The sequence below is a fragment of the Notothenia coriiceps genome, unplaced genomic scaffold (assembly GCF_000735185.1).
Source record: "Notothenia coriiceps isolate Sejong01 unplaced genomic scaffold, NC01 NC01_scaffold00020477, whole genome shotgun sequence".
NCBI lineage: Eukaryota > Metazoa > Chordata > Actinopteri > Perciformes > Nototheniidae > Notothenia > Notothenia coriiceps.
This window is the reverse complement of record NW_011353178.1, coordinates 107,499-113,496: the sequence shown is the minus strand read 5'-3', so window position 1 is coordinate 113,496 and position 5,998 is coordinate 107,499.

Sequence of the window (5,998 nt, the reverse complement as noted above, 5' to 3'; positions counted from 1 at the left end):
AATAATAATTGAAAGACAGACATCTTCATGACAGGTCCTTTATCGGTTTAGTTGTTTTTGACGCTCGGGCCGTCCGTTCCTGCTAGGCGCAGATATCGGCACTGCGCTGCGTTCTGCCTGGGCACCCTTAGATCCCCATCCCGGTCCTGTAGAGTTTCGCCAACTGTAGTTGCCACGGCCGGTCGATTGGTTAGTCTCGTCTGGGCCCGAGACCAAAGTCTTGTCTCCCCTTTTCTCCAACGACGTGTGTCCGTCATTACTCTGTTATTTCTCGACAAACTTTAATTTCGGTACCTCTGTACAGGGTCAATCTCTGTGATGTATATTGTACTTGGACTATTAATCGTAATACACAGGAGTGTTGTGTGTTGTGGGAAATTCGTATAAACTATTCGACAACTAATACTTCACACAACAGTTAAAGAGTTAATTATCTGGTCTAAATATAAGGATTCGGCCAGTTAAAAAAGACATGAATCAAAGATGTGTTGCTGTATTTTAGTGGTAAAAAAATGCATTGATCATCATAATTATTCTATAAATATAATTTATTTAAAAAATGTATTTAGTGTCTGTAAACCGGAGAAGAACGCTGGCATTTATCCTCCTACTTGAAAGACTACGGAGGGATAGGGTCTGCAAATTAGTTTATCTGGAGGATGTGCCGGATGCTGTCACCGGTCCACTTCCTGCCCGCCGCCTCTGCAATGCCTCGCGTCGAAAAATAGACTTGAATCCTATTTCAAGCAGAGCCCAGCGGCGAGACGCTTCTGGGACGCTTCTGAACCGTAACGCGGCGCGTCTGGTTGGAATAGCACCCATTGACTAGAGTGGCACCGATCTGTTTGAACGCCGTGGCGCAGCCGTAACGTAACGCGACGCAGACGGACCCGGTGGAATCTAGGGGTTAGCCTACCACGTACAATGTGTTTTTAGTGCTAGCCAATAGAAGCGTGAGTGCTACATAGTGATGTCACCATTTTCCTGAAGTAAAATAAGGAATCTAATGGAGGGAACACGGCCCGTCCACACTACAGCTTCGACAGCTTCAAAAACGGTTTCCAACGCGTCTGCCCATTCACTTTGAATGGGGTGACGTCACGTTGCCTCGCTTTTCGCCAAACTGAATTGTGGGTAGCAGAGCGGAGCTTTCCTGGCGTTTCAGGTTGCAAAAGTTGAGCAATGTCCAACTTTTGAAGCTTCTGAAGCTTTCGGTGGAAGCGTCAGCCAATCAAATCATATGCCAGTACAAGCTCTAGCCAATCAAACCGCTGCTTGTGTGTCAGGGGCATGTGATTGGTTGTTGGTCGAGCTTCAGACACGACATCCCGACACAGGGATGTTAGCCTTTGCAGATCATTTGCATGCACAGAAACCTGTATAACACACTGCAGGAAAGGGAAAACCCGCAAAATATATCCCTATGATTGTTTGAGGTCAAGCAAAGCGTTATCTTCCACCTAATACTAAAAGGTTTGCCTAAGTAATGCAAGATACATGTGGAGACGAACACGAATACCCTATACTAGCAGAATAATAGGTAACATATTTCCATGTCTGTGTAAACCTAATTGGCAATAAACCTGATTCTGACTTGGATATCTGATAAAAGTCCGGATTAAGGCAGACTCTTTGACATGTGGTGAACACTTTGTGGGAGCAGCTTCAGGCCATTCTCTGAACTCACCGGAGCAAAGCCACACTCACAGTGCCAAGGTCAAACTGTCTGCTCTCACTTCTCATCACCACCTCCCTTCTTTCAACAGAAAACAAGCCCATAATATATAAAGTGGAAGACCCAGGAGCCAAACATGATGATCAAATGAGGTTGCCGAATGTGTTGCGTGTTTTGCACATGAGTTTGAAAAACGTCCACATGGGTCAATCCACAATTGCCCATAATTTGAACGCTGGCCGTTGCTGTGTGGAGTTTGGAAGGGTTCCTCGTTTTCATCTGGGTTGATCCACTTGACTCCCAGTCCAATGATGTGTCACTCACTTATCTTACATTGTGCATTGTAATGAAGGAGGGTATGGTTCAGAGGAGTATTGAGGAATGTTTTTGATTAATCGACTTCACCTATGAAATGTCATACAAGTAAATAAGATATCTAATAAGTAAATCGACCGGACTTCCTTCTGCGGATTGATATGACTGCACATAGTCCTTCTTAGCAGCGCTTTGCTAGCAAAAAATAACATGGTCGAAATTGAACAATGAGAAATTGAGTATTCAACTTAGTGTAATAAGTTTGATTAAGAGTCAGTGAGACCCTGGAAATATGTACTGTAAATCCCACAATACAATTCAAGTAAAGTCATTCATTCACAACCATTTCCTAATTCCTATAAGTGTGAGTGTTAACAAAAACAATGCTCGAGTTAATGATGTTGACAGATCGGATTCAGTGAAAGCAAGAGACAAAGAGAGAGAACACACACATGGACGCACACACACACACACACACATTCCTGTGGGATTAGTCAAAAACACTATGAGCATTGCATCAAGTGTTTCCCATTCAAAACAGGCTTGAGAGCAGATCTTTGGAAAAGCTCGGGTCACCGCCCCGGCTTTGGGTTATGGCTTAATATTTAAACTGGGAGCTAGATGGATTGAAAGTGAGCGTTATCAGTCATCGCTGTATTAATAAAGCCGGCTGAGTCGTGTGGATGTTGGTATCCAGGCTAACACAAACACACCTCCTCTCAAGTCTGTCTTTCTGACCCCTATGAGGTAAGTGGTCACCGCGGCCAGATTTATAGCTCATCAGTCGGTATCGGCAGCAGTCAGAACAACTTTAGAACATTACCACACAACGAGGGAGTGATGTCAGTATGGAGAGAAAAAGGGGGAGGCAAGGCAGGATGATAGAAGAGAGATAAAAGCAGGAGGGAGTGATTAAGTAATGAAAGGACAGATTTTAAGAGGAAAATAAGAAGGTAGGAATAAGGTAGGAGGGAAACACAACCTGCCCCCCCCCCCCTCCTCTTTGTTTTGCCATTAGACCCTTGACTCATTAGTCAGTCCTTGTCGCTGAGGCATTGACATCTCCCGCCATTCCACATAGAGCTATTGATCCCTCACAGTGCTCACATACGCAATTTAAATCACAACAAATATATTCCTCAAGCACTACTTATCTTACTCAGTTTGTGTGTGTGTGTATATAGGTGTGTGTGTGTGTGTGTGTGTGTGTGTGTGTGTGTGTGTGTGATAGAGAGAAGGAGCAGGGGCGGATCTAGANCAATCCACTTCTTTATCTTGATGGCACTTTGGAAAATCTCATTGTCACACAACATTTAACAAAGACCAAAGTCTGAGGCTGGCAGATGGAGATGACTGGCTGGAGAATCCCTCACTCAGTGTGGGCGCACAGCGTCGCCAAGACACACACACACACACACACACACACACACACACACACACACACACACACACACACACACACACACACACACACACACACACACACACACACACACACACACACACACACACACACACACACACACACGAGTAAGTCTGTAAAGTAACTAAGTACATTTACTCAAGTACTGTACCTAAGTAACATTTTGATGTACTTGTATGTTACTTGAGTATTTCCATGTTCTGCTACTTTGTACTTCCACCCCACTACAATTCAGAGGAAAATATTTGACTTTGACTTCACTGCATTTGTGCACAGATGGCACGAAAGCGCACACCGACGCGCAGACACATTAGTCACTACGAGGTTTGTCAGTTTCTTTCTCTCTCTCTCCCCTACACGGACACGGTGTTTATACAACATCTCCCCCGACCGTCGGACGGCTGCTTCCTCCGTGCTGTCAGCGCAGCTCGGCCCAAACAAAAGAGGCGGAGAGCGAGGCCTATGCTTTCTCAATCAGAGGAAGTTGGTGCTGATTACGCTGCCCCTGAAGAAGCATTCCGATCCTGTTAACCCGCACTACGGCTGCCAACTCCAAACCATGCAGAAACACCCCTTGGAGACTAGTCAGCCTCACCCACTGTAACCCTGGGTGCCAGGGACAAACCCTCTCTTCCTTTCCTCTTTCCTTTGTCTCCTCTTTGTTCTACTCTCCTGCTGCTGTTACCTCTCCTCTACTAAACACTCCATTTACCGTTGTTCTCGTTTACTTTACACTACATTTCATTTAGATGTGCTATACAAATGTGCAATAAACCTTGAAACTGCAAGCTCAGAACAGCAAGAAACGTTCACTTCAAATTAGCCAAACCATAGAAAGTGCTAGTGCATTGGTTTCAAATGAGCTAAAACCGCCAATTTGTTATTTTGTGTGAGTTTTAGTTTTATGGTTTTATGGCCGAGGTGCAGGAAAAACCGGTGGGTCTTAAGTCGGATGATGTGAAGACTTTCAGCTGTCCTGATATCAACGGGGAGATCGTTCCACCGTTCTTTTAAACAGGATATCAAAAAGGTCTGTTTTGGTCATCGGAGAGAGAGGGATCCACCCAGTTCGATCGTTTTTATAAACTTTCACAACCATTTTTATAATTTGAGCTCCCTATGTTTTCATTTTTAATATATTGTTTCTGGCTGTCCTCTGTTTCTTTCCCTGAGGCTTCTTCTATTTGAGGCTTCTTCTATTTCCCCTCAAAATTGTGGAGTTTGTCCTGCTCGGTTGGAGGCCTTAGGACAGAGGGTGTCGTATGCTGCACTGTAACACCCCTTGAGAAAAGTTTGTGATATTGGGATGTTTAAATATGTGATAATTATTTGATGAGTATCTGTGTCCAACTCGCATCGTAGCGAGCTGATTGGCCGATGCAGAAGGAAGTGTTCGTGTATGGTTAAACCAGGTCAAAGATGTTTCTTCTAATCCCTCATCCACCTTCTGTTTCGTTCTTGTTGAGCCCGCCTCCTCTCCTCGCCTTCATCATCCACTCGACAGCAGACTCTCGTAGGAGGAGAGCACATTCCTCCTTCTTCACACCCTTACCTCTCTATCCCTGATGAATGCCTTCACTCCACTTGTTTATAAGACAGAGGGGCTTATTCATAATCAAACCTAAGAGAGTATGTACACACTGTGGACATCCTGATAGAAGGCAACGTATTCAATTTCTGTTTGTTTGACAGGAGCGCTGTCTCTCTCCTTCTCTTTGACACGAAGACCCCCATCCATCCAGGCGGGGGGCGCGACCCCTGCAGCACTCCCCTCTCTTTCTCTCGAGTGCTAACACATATTAAGTAAATGAAGAGTCTCTTCAGGCCGGCGGGAGACAAACGAGCTTCTTAAACATCGGAGGAGTGGCGGTTTGATCTGGTGTCGGCGGGTGTTTACGGCGTAACTGCGCCGGAGTTGTGTTTGTGATGTTACCCATCTCAGAGTGTTTATACTGTGGTGGGGATGATCCAACCTCCAGGTGCTGAAGCTCCATGGGACAGTATGCTTATGGCTCGGGAGTGTGTGTGCCTTTATTCCCCTGCGAGTGTGTGTGGCACTGCTTCGAGGCCAAACGCTGTCCAAGCAGTGTGTCCACATCGAAAACAGGTTAGAGTGTCTGCTCTCATTCTCCTCGAAGCTTTTCCGCCTGTCTTTCTGTTTCATTCTGCCTTTCTCTCAGTGATTGTTGTCATCCTGGCTGCGGACAAAAAACACTTCTACAAGCTGGAAGTGTTAAAAAAAAGGAAAAAGGAGGACTGTGCTCTGGCTGGTGACGGCAGCGGTGGTGGTGGGGGGGCTATAAGGCCCCTAGGGTGGGTATAGGGGTTTTGGCGAGGGCTTGGGGGCTGGTGTTGAGGTGTGCTCGGCGAGAGGGCCCTGGTGTAATCTCAGTGCTGAATAGACGGAGCTCTTAATAGAATCCCGTCGTCCGGCTGCCACCGAGAGAAACAAGAGCCGTAATGGATGGGCTCAGCTCTGGCTCCCACTTTCCCCCCCGTGACCCCTGCGTTGGTCAGAAGTAAGAGCTAAAGAAGCATTGTAGCCTCAGGCCTGATTGAATGGGGAGGGAGGGAGGTGGCGGTGG